This window comes from Hemicordylus capensis, chromosome 4, assembly GCF_027244095.1.
Source record: "Hemicordylus capensis ecotype Gifberg chromosome 4, rHemCap1.1.pri, whole genome shotgun sequence".
Lineage (NCBI taxonomy): Eukaryota > Metazoa > Chordata > Lepidosauria > Squamata > Cordylidae > Hemicordylus > Hemicordylus capensis.
In genome coordinates, this window is record NC_069660.1 from 75,561,502 (window position 1) to 75,587,390 (window position 25,889).

Sequence of the window (25,889 nt, forward strand, 5' to 3'; positions counted from 1 at the left end):
CTTTCAAAAGCAATTCCTGTTTATGAGTAATGAAACAATGCCTTCCTTTAAGTTTTACTTCGTAGCCTCTTCTGTAGCATATTTTACAGACATCAGATTTGTTTCTAGAGTAGGCACATACAAAGCTTCTTCAAGAGCTTTGGTTCAAGGGTCACCAATGGTTTCTCCTTTCTCCAGTTTGCAGAGCAACTGTGCAGATCCTTTCCCTTCTGCATACATCAGTTTTCCATCTGCCAAATATATAGGGATTTTACAACTTGTGTCTAGGTTTATAAATCTCTCCCTTTCTCTAATCAGGTTGCTTGAGTCAATGCAAATGCCACTGCTGCATTTCTCAGACATAGCTTCCAAAACTTTAAAAATGATTTATTTAAAGAAAAGGATACAAGCAAATGTGAAAAAGCCTGCAGCTTAATTTCTTCTGTAGCTCATGGCTGAAGAGAGAGACTAAAACAGCCATCTCTGGAGAGACAAAATGGAGACTAACACTGGAAGAATAAAGAGGGGAGGAGTCCAGCACTTTTATTCATGACCCTAACCCGCACCCATGTGGTCACTATGAGACTTTGCAGATGAGAGCTGATGCTGCCAAGGTCCTAGCTCCAACAAATTCAAGATGGTGTGTGTGTGAACATTTGAGGTGGAAGTGGGCTGTGTGACCTGCCGAACTGATTTGCACCAAACTTGGTATACATGTTAAGATTACAGAGGACATTGAACTTTGATATCCCATAAATGAATTCCAGAACCCATTTCAAGGTGGTGTGTGTGTGTGTGTGTGTGTGTGTGTGTGTGTGTGTTCCCCCCTAACAACTTTGAAGTGCCAGGACCAATTAGGATCAAATTTAGTACAGTTGTAGTGCCCATAGGAACATTTCAAGAGCATGTTTTATAATAACCTCATTGCTGGGATTTTGTCATGGACATTGTCTCCGTTCTTTGTATGGGGCATGCTTGTCAATATATATTATGTACTGGTTTGGTACTTGTGATGAAACAGGGGTTACTCTATGCTTTCATGGGATCTACCCTCAGTAGAGAGATTGCTCTGATCCCAATCTTGAATACGCCACTCCTTTGAGGTAGGCTTCAACCACTTGAAGACTGATCTAAAGCCACTAGGGGAAACTGGACATAAAGAAAGGCACACAGGAATTCAAAAGAAAATACAAAAACCTTAACTAACTAACTAACTAACTAACTAACTAACTAACTAACTAACTAACACTGAGTTTTACCTTTGTCTAGCAATAGGCCAATCCTTGGATGAGAGAGCATTAATCTCTACAGCTTCTCCCCTAGAACACCCATTAGTAGATGGGAAATGATGAATGCTGTCCAGGCCCTTGACCTCTATTTTTATAGCCATTAGGGAGGGGAAAGTTGTCCCCCTCTTCCCAGGACAGACAGCTCTTGCATCCAATGAGAAGGCCTGGCACATCTCTGTTACCTCTTGTAAAAAATGTCTTAGGCCTGTAACTTGATGGCCCTGTCCCCTCAATAACGAAAGTAAGAAATTGCCTCCATTTAGTAACAAAAGGGAGGAATGTCCCCCATTCAGAGCACTCAGAGTAGAGTGTATGTGTAAAACATTATTGAGCTAAGATGGAGATCTGTGTTTTGTCACAGCACTTGACATTCTCCACCAGACATTTCCAGGTTTTCAGAACACAGAAACAGTGGTAGTAGCAGGGATGTACACCTGCTGGGAATCAGTGATTCCTTCATATGTGTTTTGAACACCAAACCCTTGGTCTCAAACATATGGAGTCATAATAAATAATATAGTGTTTGTGAACATTTACAGAGTGTGTTCCATTCCCCACTGGGAAAGTGCAGCTTATCCAAACACCTAAGTGATAAGTAGTTGCATTGACTAATTGGCTATAGAACCTCCGCTTTGTGGAAATTGTGTATGTGTAAGCAGTAATATGGAAGTTGTGCCAAACCTATGTTCCAAGGCAGGATTTAAATTTAAGTAAATAGGGGAAAAATCATTACAGTTACAACTGTTTGGGTCTTCAAAGTATCATGACTTTCTGATCTCCAGACATCACAGTAAAATCATGGCTCTGACTCTGAAGCCCCCAGAGGAACAGCCCATGTAGAATGCACGGTCATGAAGAAGCATCATAATGAGAAAGGTCAGAAGAGACAACTATCTTTATCTCTCTCAGTCGATTAAGACGTTGTTCCTAAAACACTAGGGGAGAATGAAAACATATATCACCTGAATTGGCTAGGGACAGGCAATAAAACAAAAATAAAAAAAGGAATATAATTTATGAGGCACAGTAAAAATATCCTGGGAACTGGGTTATGGAGAAGAATGCATTCAATTTCTGATTCAGTGAATCTTTTAAAAATGATGAAGTACATTACAGACCTTCGTTATAGTCAGAAAAGCAAGAGACGGAATCCATTTCCTCCACTTCCTCAAGGCCTCTTCCGTCCAAAGCCATTTTGCCTTTTTCCCAACGCTGAATCCAAAGCCTTGCAAAAGAAGAGACAAAGTTCATTGCACTGTTTTCTTTCTGAAAGTTGTTTTTAATGGGGAATATGCAGTTGTTACCTGTTTGTTATGGAGGTTCCAGACAACAGCCCTCCAGCCCATGTCTCTGCTCTTGAGAAATCTCATTTTCAGTGCCCTCAAACAGCAATGCAGAATTGCTAGAAAATACAGCTTCCTCTCTGCTGCTACCACCATAATCATGAAGACAACTGTTGTGTGGAACTTTGTTGTGCTCATCTCATGTTAATGCACATATTGCCACTGCATGCTGCCCATGAGATACATGTGATGAATGATGGAAGTCCACCATTTAACCTTTTCCTTTGTTCTTCTTTGCTTCTCACATTCTGCAATGCAGACGTGAACAATTGCCCTAACATATTTTTTAAAAGCTACACCCCCACAGAGAGAAAGAGAGAGAGAGAGAGAGAGAGAGAGAGAGAGAGAGAGAGAGAGAGAGAGAGAGAGACTAGTCTTATGGCTGTGGGCCATCTCCAGCCTCCGAGGCATGATGCATCTCAATACTAGTTGCAGGGGAGCAACAACAGGAGAGAGGGCATGCACATCCCTCTTGCCTGTGGGCTCCCCAGAGGCATCTGTTGAGCCACTGTGTGAAACATAATGCTGGACTAGATGGGCCTTGTGTTCTTTTTTTGGGGGGGGGGGGGAGAAAGAGAGAGTGAAAGAGAGATGGTCCTGCACCTTCCATTATGTTATACTTACAGGTGCTTTTGTTGTTGTCTGAATTTTCCCAAGCAAAGTGACACAGAGTTCTAGATAAGGAAGCCAACTCTGGCTGAAGCTGTTCCTGGAGATATTTTCCCCCTCAGTACTGTTTAAAAAAACCAAAACATTATCAAAACATTAATTGTCTTGCCCGCTGCATGATGATTTGCTCTTTGCTTTCCCCCTCACATCTCTCTGAAGAAGAAGGTGAGGACAGGGGCTTAGCTATAATTGAGCACGCGAAGGGACAACCTGAGGTAAGGGACCATGCTAGCTGGCTAACTATCTCTTCTGCAGCAAAGATAGGGGGGAAGTGAAAAAGGCAGGGGCCCCCGGAGCCCATCTTCACTCCCCCCGCCAAGCCCATTCTAAACTTTCTATCCTCTCCTTGTATGGCCAAGGAACACAGTGCAACAAAGCAAATGAACACATGTATGGTGTGGGCACACACTCCTAGAGGCAGCAATAGCTCACTCATACCAAGTCTATGAAAAACTATTCTATGACCATTCATCAACCGTCTTAAAATAGTCATAGCAATCAGGGGTTGCAGAAGTCAAATGGGACAGGTGTATCAGCCACAGGAAGACAAACTGGAATATAAATATCTGGAGGTGAAGAGATCTGGGGCATGGAGCCCCTCCATGTTGATTTGAAAGAGGCCTTTGGAGGAGCCTTGGCCTTGTACACATGAAACAGAAATGGCTCCTTTGTAGGAAGTTTCCCCCTCTTAAGATCTGGATGGAATGAACTCCCTTACTGCCAGCTGAGTTCCCTTTGCCAGCCCAGCAGGTAATTAAGCCTTTTATTCTGAGCCTTGAGGCATCAAAGATGCCCATCAAAGAAGAAACCCCTGGCAGGCAGGCGAGCTGGATTTATAAAGATTCTGAGAGGAATGGGATTGGATTGGAATGCTCCGTAAGCAGTTCTCAGTAAAATTTCTCCTTACTTTCCTTTAACGTCTCTTCTGTTCAATCCCAATCACTGTTTTATGCTTGCCCATGACCTCTGAAGGCTGTTGCATCTGGGTGCTCTCAATGAAGCTCCTACTTGTCCAGCTAGAATAACGTTTGCTCACTATGATATGATATGATATGATATGATATGATATGACCAATATTTATATACCCCTTTTCAACAAAAAGTTCCCAAAGCGGTTTACATAGATATACATACATTTTAAAAGTGGCTCCCTGTCCCCAAAGGGCTCACCATCTAAAAAAGAAACATAAGGCAGGCACCAGCAACAGCCACTGGAGTAGCAGTGTGCACGGTTTTGGTCTGGCCTCATTGGCCAGACCGCCGGACCGGTCTGGAGGTTCGGAGTCCCCCCCGGTCCGGAGGGGGGGGGACTGTGACTTTAAGCGGGGGGGTGGTAGTACTTACCCACCCCCGCCGCGCTTCCCCCTCCGGCGCTGTTCCTTGTTAAAATCTTCTTGGGGCGACAGAGCCCCGCTCTGCCGCACCTGCCCCCATCGTCGCTTGCAAGGCTTTTAGCAAGACGAGCGCTAGTGGCGCACATGTGCCCTGCGCAGCGTGCGCGCTCGTCTCTGACGCTGTGGCGCGTGCGCCACAGCGTCAGAGACGAGCGCACGCGCTGCGCAGAGCGCATGCGCGCCACTAGCGCTCGTCTTTCTAAAAGCCTTGCAAGCGACGACAGGGGCAGGGGCGGCAGAGCGGAGCTCTGTCGCCCCAAGAAGATTTTAACAAGGAACAGCGCCGGAAGGGGAAGCGCAGCGGGGGTGGGTAAGTACTACCACCCCCCCGCTTAAAGTCACAGTCCCCCCCCCTCCGGACCGGGGGGGACTCCGAACCTTGCACACCCCTACACTGGAGGGAAGCTTTGCTGGGGATGGATAGGGCCAGTTGCTCTCCCCCTGCTAAAGAGAATCAGCACTTTTTAAAGGTGCCTCTTTGCTCAGTTAGCAGGGGACTGTGGTTGGGGCCCAGGGATCCCTCCCCATGCTATACACCCTTTAAGACAGAATAGAGACACAGGGCATGCCCAAACTATAGACAGGAGTGTTTTTACCAAAGAATCTTGGAAATTGTAGTTTCGGCAGCAAACTTCTTGAAGCTAGCCAGATCCAGCTTTAAGATGAATATAAGACAAATATTTATATACCGCTTTTCAACAAACTTCCCCAAGTGGTTTACATAGATAGATATAAATAAATATGTAAAATGGCTCCCTGTCCCCAAAGGGCTCATACACATAGTCTGTCATAGATGCACTTGGACCAGAGATGGACAAAATACTCAGAAAAAGTATTTTAAATACAAAATAACTGAGAAAATGTATTTTAGATACAAAATACTTTGTAAAAAACTAATAAAAATACAAAATAGTATTTTAAAATACATCTTAAAATACAAAATACAATGCCTGAAAAAAGGAAATGCCCTTTTCCTTTTTGCTATGCTTCTCCATTCCCACCAACTTCACCTCATTTTCAAAGGAACATTTTAGGCAGATCTTTAGAACTCAAATCTCTCAGATACCATGTGATTCAGACAAATTTCCAGTTAATTTATGCTTGGAGACATGTTTAAATAATTGAGGGGGGAGGGGTTAAAGCAGAAATTCTGAATAATCATAATATTTTGTGATTGCTCTCGACAAATTTCTAACACTCAATCAGATCAATAATTCGAACACCATGGGTGTGGACTTCTCAGTTTGGCAGTGGAGGAGCACGGGGCACATGGGAGGAGAGGTCTTGTGGTAGCAAGCATGAATTCTCCCTTTAGCTAAGCAGGGTCCATCCTGGTTTGCATTTGAATGGGAGACTGCATGTGTGAGCACTGTAAGATATTCCTCATAGGGCAGGCCTGCTTAACAGGCTCCCCAGCAGTTTTTGGACTACAGCTCCCATAATCCCCAGTCACAGTAGCCAATGGCCAGGGTTGTATGGGAATTGTAGGCCAACATCTGCAGGAGGGCCAAAGTTGAACAAGCCTGCCTTAGGGGATGGGACTGCTTTGGAAAGATCAACTGCATGCTTGCATGCAGAAAGTTCCAGGTGCCCTCCCCTCCATGGCAGCAACAAGGCTGAGAGAATCTCCTGTCTACAATTTTGGAGAAGCTGCTGGCAGTCTGTGTAGAAAATACTGAGCTAAAGAGGAAAGAATCAAGAAGCCCTTCCCCCCTACGCATCTTCCTCCACAGATTGCAGTCTCTGTGGCTGCTTTTGTAACAAACACCCTAAAATGTCTGGGGGAAACTACAGAAAACAGCTTGGACCTAAAATAACAGTTTTACAACACAGGGAATGTGTTTGAGTAAAGCACTAGTACTAAATAGTAGAGCTTTTTTGCTTGAGTAGAGCAATTAATACAATGAAAATGAAAGAATAACTGCTTTCAACAGGAGAACAGGATATCTCAGAGACTTTCATTTCCATATGATATGGAAAGGTTTTTTACACTCTTCAAAAAGTGGCACACTGAAGAGCTCGCTGCTTATGTCACCTGGTCTGTGCTGTTGCCACACCTCCTCCTCTCCCACACTGCCCCCTTCCTAAATTTTGCTCTTCTTTATTTCCAGCATTTCCTTCTCTCTGTCATATATGGCTGCTTGTTTGGTAACCTCACAGCTGTTGTTACAGGTTGAGTATCTCTAATCTGGACATCCGAAATTCGGAATGCTCCAAATCTGGAAACCACCACAACTTGTGCCCACAGCACCAACTCGTTGCAGCTGAGCACCTTGTAAGAAAACAAAAAGCAAAACGCCTCAGCTCACTTGCTCGCTTTGGCGCTAGAGACTTTAAATAAAACCTTAAAAAAATTTTAAAAAACAAACCCACAGTGTACAGTAACCTTTTGTGTTTAGACTTGGATCCCATGCCCAAGATATCTCATTACAGTATGCAAATATTCCAAAATCCGGAAGAGTCTGAAATCTGGAACACTTCTGGTCCCTGCAGTTCGGATAAGGGATACTCAACCTGTACTGATTTGTGGGTTGGGGTGAGCGGGAGGGTAAACAGATATTTTGGGGTTGTTTCTGATTATTTGTTTGTCACTTAAAGTCAACAAAATCAGTAAATATTAATATATATATATTAAAAAATAAAGTAAATCTGCCCATTTGGCACATTATACATAGGCAAACCTAGGTTTGCACTGTATACACTCAACAGGGAACTGAACCCAATCATAGCTCCCTGAGGAGCATACCTGTGTGATACCCATATTTTTTGTTACATTCATACTTTGCATTTATAGATGTATGCTTAAAATTCATTGATTTACTCTAAAATGTAATGCAGGGGTCAGATACTTTTCAGCTACCTGGCTGTGGGATGGGGACTCGGGGCACACCCCCTTCTGAGGTCCGCATGCACACAAGGCCAGAGGGGGCGGATGCAATGGCTGTTGCTGCTCCCACCATGGGGGATGAGGAGGAGAAAGAAGAGTCCTGGTCCTTTACTGCCACCTCCTGCACCGTTGCTGTTCCTCATTTACCACCACCTCCTGCATCTTCTTTGCCTACACTGCTAATGTGTTCTATCTCCCCAACAGAGGCAGCAGCACCGGAGTACTTCACTTGGTACATCCTCCCTTCTTGCTGCCAACAGGAAGCAAGAAGGGAGGACAGGGGGGAGCAGGAGCTCAGTACTGCTGCTTCTATTATCAGGAAGTTCAAGCATATTGGCAGCAGAGGCAAACATTATTATGAGTAACACTCACACTGCTAGTCCAATTTGGACTATAATTGTGCTACTACAAATCATTTTGCTTGCCACTTTTGGCACATGTGCCATAGGTTGTTGACCCCTAAGGTAATATCTGAATTGGCCCATGATCCTGGGACATGAAGTTTCAGATGTACCATTTTTTGACATTCCACAGGTATAATGAATTCTTGTAAGAAACATACGTACATGTCTTTCTTTAGGATTTGCTGATCTAAAAGTTTGTATAATTGAAAACATTCTTTTGCCCTCATTCCTTGCCCTTTGCACACTGGAACAACAGAGCAGATGCAGGCAGGCGCGTAACAAAGATAGGGCAAGGGGAGACAGTTGTCTGGGGGCCCCACTGCCTGGAGGGGCCCCCCAGAGGCACCTCACGTGACTCCCCATTGCCCCCTGCCCAGCCCCAAGGCTCCTCAGCCACTTGCCCTGTTCGCCGTCTCTCCAGCTTGTTCTCCTGGCCGGCAATCGAGCAGCAGACACGCTGCAAAGAGCTCCTTTTCTCCCGCCTCTCAGCTGATCGGCGGGTGGGCGGGGCTTCCACGGAGGTCTGGTGTAGGCCTCTGTGAAGCCTGAACTCGAGTAGGGCCCAAGCCAGCCAGGAAGGAGGAGGCAGCCAGAGAGGCCACCACTGTTCTCTGCAGCAGAAGACCCCCTGCTGCCAGGTAGAGTGTGAACTCCTTTTTGTGGTTACCTTCCCCACCCCGGATATATAGGCATCTGCTTGCCATAGGGCTTTGATATGGGAGGGGAGGGACTGAGAAGTCTCTGAATATTTATTTTTAAACAGCTTGGAAAATTTGCTGGCTTAAAAAAAACTATCTAAAAAGTCCTATAAGTGGCTTGTTTGATGGCAGAAAATTACAAAAACTTCTGGAAGAAACAGTATTATATTTATTTTATTCATTCATTCATTCATTTATAAATGCACTTATGTTCAAGTTGTTTTGCAACCCAGAAGGTCTGAGTGAGAACTGTGAAGCATGCCTTCTGCTTTTATTTTATTTTATGTTTCCTGTGTGTGAACTGCTCCCCAATAACTCGCAGGGACTTCAGGGTAAATCTGGCCAACATGTGAATGCAGCACCTCCATTCCAGAGGAGATGTGTCTTAAAGGGCTTTAAAAGCCTCCTGTGAAAAACCTCCTGGAATCAAACTTGACTGAATTTGTTCAGAATTCTGAGAAAACAAACATAGGCTCACCCTGCATGGTTGAAAGTCTCCTTGGCTAATCTGCAGCGAGGGGCCCATTTTAATCATTCATCTTTCTAGTGTGTTCTAGGCATTAAAAGTAAAACAAATGTATAGTACTCAATGTATATCACTATATATTGTGACGTGTGCGTGTGTGTATTCAGTGAAATGTATTTCCAGGCAGCATACTTATTTTGGAATATCAGACTTAAATCCTTGGGGGCCTGGGGTGTGTGGAGGCCCTGGACTTTGAGTAGGGGGGGACCCATTTTAAAATCTTGTCTCTGGGCCCACTCCAACCTTGCTACGCCCCTGGATGCAGGCATTAACTTACACCAGGAAATTAAAATCAGATAAGAGGCCAGGTCCCTACCTGCTGCCCTGTGGAGTTTGATCTTTCACCAAGAATTCATATTAGAGAGGAGATGATGAGATCTCATGTTATTGCTCGTAACAAAGCACTGCAAAGGTCATGAGCTGTCTAATACAGAGAAGTTGATCCATATATGCCTCTGGGACCCTCCCAGATTGACTTACTGCAGTGCCTTCTTTGTCAAGATACCTGGAAATTTAACAGTATTTGCCAACCTCTTTCGAATGTAAAGGCCTCAATGGATTTGACAAACTCTAAAGATTCCATCATCTTTTCTTTACCTGTGCTCATTAGTTACCAATTCCCTTATATAGTTTGTGTGCAAGTCTCGCTTTGGGGACAATAAGGCATTGAACAGAAGATTGCACAGCTCCCAAACAGAAGCCAAAATGATGGCAAAAGATGTCCCACTGAAGCAGGGCAACACACACACACACACACACACACACACACACACGGGGTGTGTGTGTTCTTTTTAACCTATGTTTCATTTCAAGAGAATTGTTGAAATATCACCATGATATTTTGACCATGGTTAATATTAAATGTCAAAATGTTCAGACTAAACGTTGCAGTCTTGGGGACAGACTACATGTGATCCTTAAAGTGTTATTAGCCCTGACAAGCTTGTTTTTCTTCATCAGTAGCATCCAGATCAGGGGCTCCCAGCTTGGGACTGGGTGGGGGATAGAGGGGCTTTAACAAATACTCCTCACTATGGTCCCAATCTGTAGGAGCCCCACCCAGCTGCTCTTTTCTAAAGTAGAGATTTCCAAAATTGGGCCCCCATATGTTGTTGAACTACAACTCCCATCATCGCCACTCACACAGTGGCTAAATGCTATTCTGACTGGGGGTGATATTGTAGTACAATAACATCTGATGACCCAAGGCTGGAAACCCCTGTTCTAAAGAAAAACAAAGCTTGACGGGCTAATAAGCAAGAGTATTTTGAATGTCACGTGTAAACGTGTAGTTTGGCCTTTGATTTCAGTGTTTTGTGTGATGCTTTGAAACACTTATCAGTGCCAGTTATGGTGCTCAATTTGGGGGATTATATATATATATATTTATATATATATATATATATATATATATATATATATATAGTAAAGACTTTGGGCTCATTCTAATTCATCTTCCTATGCACTGAAGCCATTGTTTTTAGCTAGAGAAAGAAGACTTCAGCTGTGCTGACTGGCATTGAGCTGAGTGGCAAAGAGGCACCTTTTAATGTGGTGATTCTCTTTTATTTAGCAGGGGGAGAGTAACTGGCCCTATCCACCCTCAGCACAGTACCTCCAGTGACTGTTGCTGGTGTCTATCTTATGTTTCTTTTAGATGGTGAGCCCTTTGGAGACAGGGGTCCATCTTATTTATTTGTTATTTCTCTGTGTAATCTGCCTTGAGCCATTTTTGGAAGGGCGGTATAGGAAGTGTATGAATGAATGAATGAATGAATAATACATGCCGAGGTCAGAATACATTGGGCTCTCCACACGAGTAGTGTGGAGAACCATAAGTGGTTATGCGAGGAGGGAGGGCTTGACCCGCTCTCCCCACAGATGATCAGGCAGCTAGCCCTGGGCGGCTGGATCGGCCACCTACACGATTACTGGCTCCATTAGGAAGTCAGCTGGGGAGGTGAGGATCAGGGGCCTCCTGGCCCTGGAAGTCCCAGAATGCCGTTGCAAGGGCGGGGCATTCTGGGGAGTCCCCCGACGCAGGGAGGCTTGTTGTTGCCTCCCCATCAGGGGCCTCCTCTCGTGAGTCACCACGGCACGGAGCTACGCCACGCCAACACACGATCAGGTAAATGGGGTTAGCGGAACGCATGCTCCGCTAACCTCATTTGGGGGGGAGGCAATTGCATGGGCTTGCTGCCAAAAGCTGCGTGACCCGCAGAAACTGGGCTGGGCTCCCTTAGCCTGGTTTCTGCGGGTCATGAGAATAGCCTCATTATGTTTTTGCACAGGACTGCAAAATGCATGATGATGCTTATCAACATGCCAGGGAGCTGCAATTTGTAAGAGCTTCCTCATATATGTGTCTTTAACAACATGCGTTTGTCTGCCTTTCTGTGTGAAGGAAACATCTTCGTGTTATTTCGTGTATTCCAGGCCAAAGCTCAGCAATGACTACCATTAAGCCCTCAAAGTACATATGCTTCTAGACTCAATTTAGCCAGTAGGAATACTCACAGAGTGAGCAATATGCCATATGCTAGACACACTGGCTGACATCCAGGGCAAGGAAGCATCAGTGGAGTGAGAGGATCAGACTAACAGAACATCCAGACTAACTGCACTGGGGAAGGGATGATTTTTAGCTACCTTTGCTTGCCCAGGAAGACCTCAATGCCACCTGAAAATATGTCCCTGAGGGCTCAGAGACATATTTTCAAAAGGCACAGAGGACTTCCTGGGGAAAGAGAAGTTGTCAAAAATTGCCCTTTCCCCGGTGCACCAGTGCAGTTAGTCTGCTCTTTTTGCTGCACCGGTGCTTCCTTGTTCTGGATGTCAGTCATTACCCTCTGGAATCTCAGGGATAGGACCACTACTTTGCCCAACAGCTACTAATATTGTGTTGAGAACAGGGTTAGAGCCTGGGCGATGTAACTGGAAATGGGGAGGTTTCACAGGGGTTATCTGGGCCCCAGTGAAGTACTTTGTCCAGAAAGAGGGAAGGGAGAGGCGAAGAGAAGAGGAAGACTGGAGAAAGTTAACTAGCAATAAATAGTTATCAGTTGGGAGGTTGTGACGGGAAAGATCGCAAACTCTTGTTATTTGGAGGGGGGGCAGGAATGCAGCAAACAGGGTGCAGATCCACAACAGATTCTGTTAGAAACTGAGATGAAGATATTTTAAGCTTCACATAATTTCCCATGCTTTAATATGGCACTATGGTTTTATGCCTCTCGGTTGGTCACATTAAAACACAGAAGCATTGTGAAGCATAAGAAATCTGGGAGATGATCCAGGTTGAACCATATGTACTAAGGCCCTCCTTGCCCAGTGTAAGTCTATGGATGGCCTGAAAGATTCTCAGCTTGTGCCAGGACCATCCTGATAACATATTATTGTGGCATGTTCAGCTTCGGGGATTTTCTGTTTTTTGAAGCCTTCCAAGTCTTTCCCTACAACATGCCTGGATGAAAGCTCACAGCACAGAATCAAGTCCCCAAGAGCTGATAAGGAACATAACCAAAGCCCTGCTTCCTTAATTTAGTCTTTGTGAAGCTCATTTTGCATTTGGATTGCTGCTATTTTACTCTGATTAGAGCTTTCTTGAGTTGCTGACTGGATGTAATTTGTTTCTGATACAGTTTTGAGAATGGCGTTTCATACAGTGAAGTGTATAATTTTATTCAGTAGTCGATTCTACTGCCAAGGGGACGATTCTCTGGGAGGTAAGCATATGCAAGCCCCATTGAAAGGAACAGAATCAGTTCAGAAGCACGACTAGCAATGAACCCGCAATGATTAAAGCTGCTCCCAGAGGTGTGCACGGATCAGATTTTGCTATTCGATTTGAAGTTGAATAGAATTGCAAGATCCTCAAATTGATTCGTTGAAAATATCTGGCCTGGCCAGCTGTCCCAACGAATCAACCTCAAATGACTCGAATTGATTTGAGTGATTTGAGCGCCATTTTGAGGCCCATTTTTGAGCTGGAAAAATGGGCCTCAAAATGACATTTTTTCCTGGGAGAGGTGGCCTATCAATTGGGATTGGAGGGTATATCAGCCCTCTGCTCTCGACTTAGCATGTCTGCCCACCTCAGAGGACCAGTCCTCCAAGGTGGGCTGATGCGCCAAGTCCAGAGTGGAGGGCTGGTCTACCTGCCAACCCCAATTGGTAGACCAGATCTCCCTGGGGAAATGGGCCTCAAAATGGCACTGTTTTTCCTTGGGGAGCTGGTCTACCAATTGCGGTTGGCAGGAAGACCAGCTCTCCGCTCTGGATTTGGCGCATCTGCCTGCCTCGGAGGACTGGTCTCAATCCTCTGAGGCAGGCAGATGCATTAAGTCTGGAGTGGAGGGCTGATCTACCTGCCAACCCCAAATGGTAGACCAGCTCTCCCCAGAAAAACAATGCCATTTTGAGGCCCATTTTCCTAGTTCTCCCTGGGCAAATGGGCTTCAAAATGGTGCTTGAATCACTCAAAATGATTTGAGTCAAAACAGGTGATTTGAATCAGGCCCTTTATTTTAATAGTGATTAGATTCGAGGGTGATTTACTCAAATTGCCCCGATTTGACTCAAATCAATTCAAGGTTGAATTGATCTGCACATCTCTACTGCTTCCTTTCCCAAGGCCCTCTTGCATTTTCGGCTTGGCATCCACATGTTTATCAATGAGAAGCTAGCTTCATGGACACCTCCATTTTACTATATCAGTGCCTCTGGTTTCTCATCAGTGAAATTTCTCTGGTGAATCCGCTGTATCTGCTGTTGTAACTAGAGACTACACTAGTCAAGCCACCACTGATCAGGAATCAAAATTGACCACAAAACACATCAGTGCGTAGTGAGCAAAACAATTTCAACCCATGACCAATCATGATGCTATAGTAGCTATAGGTTCATATTTAGTCTTTAATACAGTTGTGGCCTGAATTGTAATCTATATCATGCATTCAGGATCCTTGTGCTATACTATACAAAAGGTTAACCCACTAATGCTACAATTTTGACTTGTGGTAGAGACCTCAGATGTCACCACATACATGTCTTGTATCATGTTGAAAAAAGCTCAGGACCTTTGCGGGGAAGAACTTGTTCCTAATCCCCCTTTCTGTTCCTGGAGGGTAGAAGAGGGCTTAAGTCATCACTGGCAGTGTCCAGCACTGTGCTGGCAACCCCATGCCCTAGTCCTTTCCCAAAATAGGTACTACCCAAATACCCCACACAGTATGGTGTAGTTTTGATTCTTTATGGCTTTCCACAGCAGAACACCTTGGCTGCAAATGTAAGATAGTTCTACTGACACATCCAGGAAGCAACAGCCTCAAATGTTATTCCCGCCCCCGCCCCCCATTTAACTGTCTAGTAACATGCCTTTAATTATCTGTCAAGTCTGGCTTCACTTTAGGCAGGCAGCACTGTCAAATCTCTCTCTGCAATATGAAAGGTGCCAACATGTCGGGGCCTGATCACACCACTTGACAGTAGCTGAAGGCACAAGGATCAAACCTGCAGCTTCAGCAATGGCACAGTATCACAGTTGCAGGCTTCACAAGGGTGAAAGTGAGAGAAGCCTTTGGCAAACCTGCTGCTCTCTGTACTCTAGATTTCATCAAACACTCTAGAGTGCTCTGCATTGGCAAACATGTACCTTCAGCATGCCAACAGTACATACAGACTAGAAATCCTATGGAAAATAATTATTAAAAAGGACAATGGTCTGGAATTGTTTACAAAGAGGGCATATTTTTGAGGGCATATACATTATAAACCTGAGGAAATCCTGAAATCATCTCATCTGTACTCTTGCACTGAAAAAGAGCCCTTTTCATATGTAAAAATGGCATCCCATTTTTAAACATTTAAGATGAAAGGGCTGGTTTTTTGCCATATGTTTTTTGCCACCTCAGGACCTTGTTCTGTAAGACAGCCAAGAGCTACCATTGAAATACTGTGAAAAGGTTCAGTATGTGACATGCAGAAACACTGGAATTATATATATATATTTGCATTTATATTTGTATTAGTTTTCTATATACCAATGTGACTTCCAGTTCATCTTTCAACATAGTTATACTGTAACATCTATATTTGCTCTTGTATAAATATTTTCTTCATATTTTACCATCATAATCCTTTAGTTTCATTACTCAAACAAATTCCCCAACTGTTATTTTTACATTTCAAGCCCCATTGATAAATCCAAGTTTACATTATTTTTTCCTATACCACAAAGAGGGTTTCCAGTCTTCTAAAAAACTTCCTGAATGGCCATCTCTTACTAATACAATAAATTTAGAAATTTCTGTTTTCTTTTGGGATTTCTTCATTGATTAAGTCCATCAGCAAGGGTTCAAATCTCTCATATCCAGTCCATACAAACACTGGATAATTTTCTCAGACAGTTTCTCCATCTCCCCTCAGGCCAAGAAGCAAACCTGACCTAGAAGGCTTTATAGGACTCATGTTGTCCTATAGATAGGAGACTTCTGTGGATAGACCAGTTCTGCTTTAATGATTCCATACTGTATTTTAACACTCTTTATACACATAAGCCCCTCACACATAAGCCTCTCCTTTACCAAATCCTCCCCCATTTGGTAAAAATGGGGAGCAGGCCACAGTCTGCAGCTACACACTCCAGGCAGCCATACTTTCATGAGGAAAGGGTCATACCCATATACACCACACAAGCAGGAACACCAGGGGGGTTGAATGCAGGTGCCACCACTCTCTCACAAAAGAAGATTGTGTGGCTGCTAAGTGTGTGGCCAGCAGGCATGTCAATGGGCACAACCATGGTCCCTCCCCCCTTCCTCATGTCTACTGAACATACATAGGATTTCCTGAGAAGAGGGTGACGATGCTTTTGTACACATGGTTACTTGACAGATTGAAGGCTAGGCATTTCTACACTATTCACCTTTAGGCCAACTTGGGCATCCCTTTTCCACAATCACCTGGAAGCAGACTTGCAGCTGTGGTCCCATATACTAAAGTGTTATAGTCTCATTTATTTATTACATTTCTATACCACCGTATCCAAAGGCTCTGTCCGGTGTACAACAAAAAACAAAAACAAACAATGATCATTTAAAACAATCAACTTAAAACAATATGAAACAAATTTAAAACAGTTTAAAACCATTTAAGACAAGTTTAAAACATTTAAGAACAATTTAAAAACCAGGCCAAACAAATGGAAGGCTAAAGCAATCAAATAGGTTTTTAGGGCTCTCTTGAAGGCCAGCAATGAGCCCAAACTATGAATTTCTGCCAGGAGTGCATTCCATTAACACCCTGAAATGCCTGTGTCCCCACTGCAAAGATAAAAAAATCTCCAGGGACGGTCCTTCCATGAGGCATATTGAAGTAGTTGCCTCAAGTGTCAGATTATCAGGACACCAGGGCGCTTTCCAGATTGCACGCTACCACAGTGTCACAATGTATCCCTTAAGTGTGCTTCTGCACTGTCTGCGCTGTCCTTGTGCTGTAAGCAAGATGCCGTTCACATTTCCAATGCCTTCTTTTGGATTTTGTTGCTGAGTTTTAGCCTTATCATCACATATGCATCAAAGAAAAATAGCTGTATTTCCCCATTGTAGTTTACAATGGATTTCAACTGCAGTTTGAATTCAGCACACAAAAATGATGCCGTTTACACCACTTTTTGCGTTGAAAAGCTCGCTATCTGAAATCCACCCAGTAGGCAGCAAGATGCCTCCCACCACTTCCCACTGACTCACCTCCCTCTTTGTGCTGACCCCTGCCATTGGGTCTGCTCATCCTCCTCCCCTTCACCATCACGACCTGCTTCAGTGGGCATGTGCTCTCCTTTCCCTCTTCATATGTCTCCCTCATGTGCTGCAGAAGGGACAAGGTGAAGGGTTTCCAGCTGATGAAAAACAATGGGGAACCACTATGCAATCCTACTGCTACTACTATGTTTGATATTTATATATCACTTTTCACCAAAAGTTCTTAAAGTGGTTTACATAGATAAAAAAATAAATACAATACCTTGCCCCCAAAGGGTTCGCAATCTAAAAAGCAACATAAAGCCACTGGAGGGATGCTGTGCTGGGGTTGGACAGGGACAGTTGCCCTCCCCCTGCAAAATATAAGAGAACTGCCATTTTAAATGGGGCCTTTTTGCTCAGTTAGCAGAGGTCTCCTAGCACAGAGGAAGCGCTGGCAGGGGCAGGGAGAGATCTTCCTTACACAGAACTTTGGGCAAGTTTCTGAGGTGGTAAAAGCCTTGCAACCATCTCTGCAGCAGAGTGTGATGGTGAAACCACACCTCCCCAGCAAAGATTTTTATGGTAGGTTTGCCCAGGGCCAGAGAATTGTCAGTTTTCTATTGCACAATATAATGCTCCCACTAAAGTGTAAGCTTCTCCTGACCAACCCTTCAGTGTTCCCTCTAACAGAGATTCCCAGATGTTGTTGACTACAACTCCCAGAATCCCCAGCTACAATGGCTTTTGTTTGGGGATTATGAGAGTTGTAGTCAACAACATCTGGGAATCCCTGTTAGAGGGAACATTGGTGGAAGCCAGTGCTGAGGCTACCGCACCCGCTTGCTAGCCATGCCCCTAGACTCCACCCCTCTTTACCCTCACCACTGGCCTCAGCTTCTGGGGTGTGCCTACTACTAATACTTGCTGTTTGTACACTGGTGTGAGGCTGTTTGCTTTCAATTTCAATAATGAGGTGATTATTTTTAAAGCCTTGCATAGGCTGGGGCATGTAGGCTTTAGGCATCACCATCTCCTGAGACTTATGGAGGAGATGCTGCCCCATATAACATCTCTGTCAGGAGGACCATAAGGCATGGGGGTTGCAGTTTCTCCCCAATGGCCCACAAACTTGGGAAATCCCTGCTTGTTTAGGCACTTCTTAATCAGTGTTTGACTGACCAGTGGAAACTTGGCTTTTTAGGATAGCATTTTATGCCGGTTGAAAGCACTGAAAGCTAGGCTGGGGTTTCTCAGGGGAAAACCTTTGCGCTTTTAAGTAATTTATGGATTTTTAATAGATATTTTTGTGGCTTTTTAAAATGTAACTTGTAGTTTTATAGATGCGTTTTATGTGGATAGTTCAAATTACTGTATAGAATTTATATTGTTATTTATGTTTACACACTGCTTCAGGTACAGATTCTTAGAGAATTGCAGTATATAAATTTGATAAAATTAATAAAATTGTGTGTGAGAAAGAGAGAGAGAGAGAGAACTTCCAGCTCAGTTCTCCTTGGAAATCCTTTTAATCCCCGGTAAGATTTTGCTTGTGCTGGGTAAATAAAATCTATCAGTGACTTCTCAGAAGAGTTTGTGGGGTTGTAACAAATTATACTTTCATTCACTGGAAGTTCAGTTGCTGGTAAATCTTCTGAAGGCAAAAGGAGAGAAAATGAAGATTGCATTCAGGTGCCTTTGGCACTGCGTTTAGGTTAAATTAAACACATGTGTTCCTTAGTTTTGACAGCTGAGGATTTCTATGTGATTTACATTTCTAATAAATTATATACAGTAGCCCAACCATTGAATGTGTCCTCTTACCTCTAAGGCAATTGCTGGCAGTTCTTCTCTATGAACTTTATTCTTGATAACAGCTGGTACTTTTTTCCTTCTTCACTCTTGTGAAGTTTTCCCTTGCATACTTCCACCAAATCAGATTACTAATGAATTCATGAAAGCAAAATATGAATCCCTGTTCTTAAAGTTGTGATTAGGTAATTGGGAAAATGCTTTACTTTTTTCATCATTGTGGATTATAGGTTTTTCTAGCAATTGAATGTGCACTTTTTAGTAAATTTAGCATGTTTGGTGATTTTTCTTTATTTGTTCCTTCTGGCCTACTGATCACAGGATGAAAGCCACAATCATAAGTGTAACGTGCCTGATTTCTGTTTCTAGTACCAATGGATTAATCTTTGATTAGTCATTCCATCACTAATTTGAGAGATAATTAATGCTGTTTATATTATTTGATGTCATTTCTAGATTTGCACAATAACCCATAACTAAGAAATATTTCTTCATTTTTTCAGTTAATGATCCCATAATCAAGTTTTTATACCAACAATAAACAGGCCTTATAATATCAGAGCCACAATGCTACTTAACCAAGATGAGATGAAACCTAAAGTGCCAATCAGATGGTATGCAATCTGTTATCTGTACCTTTGTCTTTTACAAGGCAAGCTTTCTGGACTGCTATCGTAATATTGCCCAGGCCTCTATGAACTTGCATATCTGCTCCTGCCTGAGCTTTATATGGGTGTTTATCCCAACCTTTCTTTATACTGCTCCCTTGATGTTCTCAAATCTTCTCAGCACCACATGTCCTCCACCTCTCTTTCCCTCAGGTTTCTGAATCTTAAGAGCCTGCAACATACGAGTTAGTTGTTATGAAAATATAAATATTCTACCATAGTATTCCTAGGATTCTTCTGTAAAAATGTAAAATTTCATAGCTTCTCCCAGGGCTCTGCTTTTCAACCCACCACATATTCCTATATTTTGTCCTGCCCTCTTACTGGTCAGCTTCCTACCCTCAAATACTTTGACCACCCAGTATTCCTGTCACTTTCCCCACCTCCTGCAACAGCATGTCCTTCTGCCATGTGTGTGGTTTTGTCCCTTTAGTTCAGGCCTGCTCAACTTTGGCCCACCAGCTGTTTTTGGACTACAACTCCCATAATCCCCAGCAACAGTGGCAGATAGCCAGGGATTATGGGAGTTGTAGGCTAACATCTGCAGGAAGGCCGAAGTTGACCAGGCCTGCTTTAGTAGTTCGTCTCTCCTCCACCCATCTTCAGACCTATGTCTCCTTCATCCCTTCCATCCTCACATGGACCTGTTTCTCAGCCCATGACCCGCTGCATCATCTAGTTTCTTTCAAAGAAAGAAGGAAAGAAAATCAGACAGGAACTTAAGGGTTCAACCAAACAAAAGCTGGGATTCAATAGATATAAATGGCTATGGATGTGACTGAAGAGGATCCTGAGTGAGCATGAAGACCAAGCATTTCAAGTTGCCTGCTGATGAGTGGGTTACATTCTAATAAAAGGTCAATTTCAAAGCACGAACCATTCATCAATTCTCAGTTCCTAACTCCAGTATTACTAACCCCATCTGATTTTATTGCAATCCCTTTAATTCTGGAGTGCTGTGCAACATAAAATGGTGGTATTTAATGTAAAACATAATGAGAAGTTCAACTTCTGTTTTTATAAAGAAAGTTTTAACCCCTGTGACTACAAAGGCAAATCTGAAACATAATAGCCAGGTGAGTTGAGCAAACAGAACAAGACAAGACAATATAATTTCCTTGCATTCTAATTTCCCACAACTTTTACCATCACAGAAAAATTGGTTGGAATATGACCATCATAGAGCTTCCCTGTGCTTCCAACAACATAATCTGTTATTTCAGGACAAACACTCACTGTCATTCTCCTTAGAAACCAGTTAAACACAGAGGAACTCCATATAGTCCCCCCAAAAAGAACCATTAAACAGATCCTGCTACCAGGTGTTCCTTTAGAAAGGCCTCCTAAGCTTTTAGAAACAAGGGGAGAGGGAGCAATTGATTTTAATCACACACAAAAAGCATATTCATTTTCACAGCAAGATGGCAGACTGCCTGGTCCAAAAAAGCAAAATCCTGTTGGGAATGCATGTGTTTACACAGTCACAGTTACAGCGTGTCCAAATGAAAAGCAAAATCCATCCTTTCCCATGCCTGCAATTTCTTAATCTAGTTTAGAATATTTGATTACCCCTGGCTCTCATCCCCTTTTACTTGCTTCTCTCTCTCCACTCTCTTCTGCTTGCCAGTTAAATTATGCACCCAAATCAATTGTTTTCACCACTGGAGGGTCCACCTTCCAGCATGTGCCATTTTTTGCATAACTTCCTTGCTGTTTCTAAATAAGGATATATAATATGGCAAGGTTCCATGTAGCTTGGACTCCTTAGAACACTGAGCACAGAACTGGGGAACATGCCCCTATGTTTGCTACTGCCATGGTAAAGGATCTGGTTTGTTTTGGTACTTAATTGATGGAGCACCAGAAAGATAATTGGGTATAAGAAAATCAGAAGAAACTCATTTTTCTTATTAGCTGCAGATTTTGTGTGTCTGTGTGTTTAGTGAAATTGTACATTTATCCTGGGGCGTAGCAAGGTTGGAGTGGGCCCAGAGACAAGATTTTAAAATGGGCCCCCCCCCCACAAAGTCCAGGGCCTCCGCACACCCCAGGCCCCCAAAGATTTAAGTCTGATATTCCAAAATAAGTATGCTGCCTGCAAATACATTTCACTGAACACACACACACACGTCACAATATATAGTGATATACATTGAGTACTATACATTTGTATTACTTTTAATGCCTAGAACACACTAGAAAGATGAATTATTAAAATGGGCCCCTCGCTGCAGATTAGCAAAGGAGACTTTCAACCATGCAGGGTGAGCCTATGTTTGTTTTCTCAGAATTCTGAACAAATTCAGTCAAGTTTGATTGCAGGAGGTTTTTCACAGGAGGCTTTTAAAGCCCTTTAAGACACATCTCCTCTGGAATGGAGGTGCTGCATTCACATGTTGGCCAGATTTACCCTGAAGTCCCTGCAAGTTATTGGGGAGCAGTTCACACACAAGAAAAATAAAATAAAAGCACCACACATGCTTCACAGTTCTCACTCAGACCTTCTGGGTTGCAAAACAACTTGAACATAAGTGCATTTATAAATGAATGAATGAATAAATAAAATTAATAAAATACTGTTCCAGAAGTTTTTGCAATTTTCTGCCATGAAACAAGCCACTTATAGGACTTTTTAGATAGTTTTTTTTTAGTCAGCAAATTTTCCAAGCTGTTTCAAAATAAATATTCAGAGACTTCTCGGTCCCTCCTCCCCCACCCCCATATCCAAGCCCTATGGCAAGCAGATCCCTATAAAAGGGGGGGGGGCGGGAAAGGTAACCACAAAAAGGAGTTCACACTCTACCTGGCAAATGCTCGTCTGGGTTGAGCAGGGCAGCAAGGGGTCTTCTGCTGCAGAGAACACTCTGGCTGCCTCCTCCTTCCTGGCTTGCTTGTGCCCTACTCGAGTTCAGGCTTCACTGCAGCCTACACGGAGGCCTCCGTGGAAGCCCCGCCCACCCGCCGATCAGCTGAGAGGCGGGAGAAAAGGAGCTCTTTGCAGCTTGCCTGCCGCTTCGATTGCGGGCCAGCAGAACAAGCAGGAGAGACGGCGAAGAGGGCAAGTGGCTGAGAGGCTATGGGGCTGGGCAGGGGGCAATGGGGAGTCACATGAGGTGCCTCTGGGGTGCCCCTCCAGGCAGTGGGGCCCCCAGACAACTGTCTCCCCTTGCCCTATCATTGTTACGCGCCTGAATTTATCCATGAATCATACACAGTTTTCTATGAGATGTTCACACATTTAGAAAAGTATTGTCAATGAACACTGATGTTCAACCCTCACTGCAGGAATATAGTCAGTTACTCCTAAAGATGGGTCAGAGTTCTTCTGACCCATCCAGAATTCAGACTGGAATTACAGCTTCCAGTTAGGGCAGAAGTATTTGCAGGTCTAGGATCTGCTGCCTTCTGTCAGATTCCAAGCCATTCTGGAAATGCATGAGAGATGGCTGCTGTAAAGTTGTCCCTAGTCACACTGCACCCACTTCCCACATATGGAAGTCTCCAGTGTACTGAGTGGGCATTGACATTGCCATCACCTTGACGCCCTGGATAACTCAGAAAGATGAGAGAAGCCCTAGTATGGCCAAGGAACTTCACTCAAACCATGCTAAGCTTCTGCTCCAAGTCTTCTGGTACACCAAAGGAGGGGCACTCTAAGAGGTGAAGACCTCCAAGCATTTGCAGAAAGACTTAGCCATGCTATATTTATTGCATAGGAAGCTGCCTTATACCGAGTCAGTCCACTGGTCCATCTAGCTCAGTATTGTCTACACAGATTGGCAGGAGCTTCTCCAAGGTTACAGGCAGGACTCTCTCTCAGACCTATCTTAAGAACATAAGAAGAGCCTGGCTGGATCAGGCCCAAGGCCTATCTAGTCCAGCATCCAGTCTCGCTCAGTGGCCCACCAGATGACTCTGGGAAGCCCACAGATAAAAGGTGTGGGCATGCCCTCTCCCCTGTTGTTGCTCCCCTGAAAGTGCTATTTAGAGGTATCTTGCCTCTATGGCCACCAACAGACATAGTGGCAAACTGTGGGTCCAATGGGAGCACGCCTCCACCCCGCCCCACACACATGCTTCCAGATGATCCTGATCTGCAGTCTGGGGGAGGCACGGGTTGCATGGGCTTGTTTTGATGCATGAAGGAAAGCTGTGGCTTTTTAACCTAAGGTTTCGGCGGCGAAACTGAAAGCTATCTGAAGGTTCAAATTCAGGTTTGGGGGTTAAAAACAACCCGCAGCTCAGTGACAATACTGCGGGTCCACGCATTCAGATGACCAAAATCTTGAATTTCTGGCACAGTTGCCTCCGGTTTCATGTTATGTCTGAAGGCGGCCTTACGCTGAAGGTGGCCTATAGCCTTCAGACTAGTAGCCATTGATAGACTTGTCCTCCCTAAATTTATCTAAGCCTTCTTAAAGTCATCCAGACTGGTGGCTGTCACCACATCTTGTGGCAAAGAATTCCATAGGTTAATTATGCATTGTGTGAAAAATGCCAGGAAGGGAACTTGGAACCTTCTGCATGCAAGCATGCAGGTTCAGGTGCCCCATCTCCTAATGTGACAATCTTACAGGGTTCACATGTATTCTCCCATTCAAATGCAAACCAGGGCAGACCCTGATTAGCAAAGGGGAAAATTCATGCTTACTACATCAAGACCAGCTCTCCTCATGCACTCCATGCTCCACCAAAACTATTTATTGTTTGCTAGTGACTCAATTTTACAGTGCGCATGCACACACACACACACACACACACACACACACACACACTAACTGTCTGCATTTTAATGGCAGATATGATGATGTAGATGCCTCTAAAAGGAGCCAATTTACAGATAGGGAAGATGCCTTGAAAGCCCCTCTAGTTGGGGCTTACCTGGGCAAAGGGTTAGCAGGGGCCTAATGCAGATTGCTGTGATTGTCCTGGCAGCATGTACCGTCCTTTTCATAAAATTTCAGTGTGCCTGTTGGGCCTACAAAGGCACTTCGCTGAGGCTCCCCTGGGACCTGGAGTCAGTTTTGGCTGAAAAGGACTGTCAAATGAGCAAATTCCAGCGAAGAAACTAAGCAAATCTGTTTTCTACACTGAAAGAACAGTGGAAGTCTTTTGTGGATTATTGGAATGCACATTGGATGTAAAGAAGCCCTCTGATAAAATACTCCTTTACAAGAACTCTGAAATTCTCTCCCAGATTTCACTTTGGAGAAATTTTGGTTCTGATGAATTATTGGAAATATATTTATTTTTATTTTTATATACACACACACACACACACACTGTGGCTGACATTCTTACTAGCAGTGTAGAAGTGCTGATTGCAAAGCATCTGCATCATTTAGCAACCCAGAATCCCACGGTACTGCCTGTGGGGCAATTTTTCCTTATGTCTCCTCCCTTGAAGTGCTCTTTAACTTAGGGGTATTTGAGAGCACTTAAGGATGTTAGAGAGCACTTCCAGGGGAAAGGGAGATGAGCAAAAATCACTTTCCTCTATACTCACAGAACACCTATTCTGGGTTATTAAATGTTGCAGGGGTGCTTGGCATGCAACACTTCTGCATAATAACTCTAACCCAACAGGAGTCATGTGATATGGATTTATGGATTTATCTGATGCAATACTTCTGCACCATGAGGATGTCAAATCATCATCATCACCATCATCATCATCATCATCATCCCCCAGTGAGGCAATGGCTTAAGAATGGCAACTTGAAGAAAGAAACAGAGGGTTTAATACTGGCTACACAAGAACAGGCACTAAGAACAAATGAAATGAGCGCAAAAGTAGAAAAATCAACAACAAACAGCAAGTGCCGCCTTTGTAAAGAAGCAGATGAAACAGTGGACCACCTAATCAGCTGTTGTAAAAAGATCGCACAGACTGACTACAAACAAAGGCATGACAAGGTAGCAGGGATGATACACTGGAACATCTGCAAAAAAATACAAGCTACCTGTAGCCAAAAATTGGTGGGACCATAAAATTGAAGATGCAAAAATATTATGGGACTTCCAACTACAAACAGACAACATCTGCCACACAATACACCAGATATAACTGTAGTCGAGAAGAAAGAAAAACAAGTTAAAATAATCGACATAGCAATACAAGGGAATAGCAGAATAGAAGAAAAAGAAATAGAAAAAAAATCACCAAATACAAAAATGTACAAATTGAAATTGAAAGGCTGTGGCAGAAAAAGACCAAAATAATCCCAGTGGTCATTGGCGCCCTGGGTGCAGTTCCAAAAGACCTTGAAGAGCATCTCAACACCATAGGGGCCACAAAATTACAAAAAGCAACATTACTGGGAACAGCCTATATTCTGCAACGATATCTATAACAACAGCAACAACATTGAGAATAATATTCAGCCATCCTAGTTCCTTGGGAAGGACTCGATGTCTGAATAAAACAAACCAGTCAATAACACCTGTCTGACTGTGTAAATAAATAAATAAAAATCCCCCA

At 43.6% G+C, this 25,889-nt stretch overlaps 1 long non-coding RNA gene across 1 annotated transcript; it reads right to left on the minus strand.

Moving 5' to 3' along the window:
* Positions 1–256: 256 nt before the first annotated feature.
* LOC128322112 (uncharacterized) lies at positions 257–4,361 on the minus strand. The gene is made up of 4 exons (XR_008305530.1): positions 4,188–4,361; positions 3,236–3,344; positions 2,387–2,493; positions 257–2,203 (listed from the first exon to the last, which is right to left on the minus strand). It is a non-coding gene; the product is annotated as an uncharacterized LOC128322112 (long non-coding RNA).
* Positions 4,362–25,889: the final 21,528 nt, after the last annotated feature.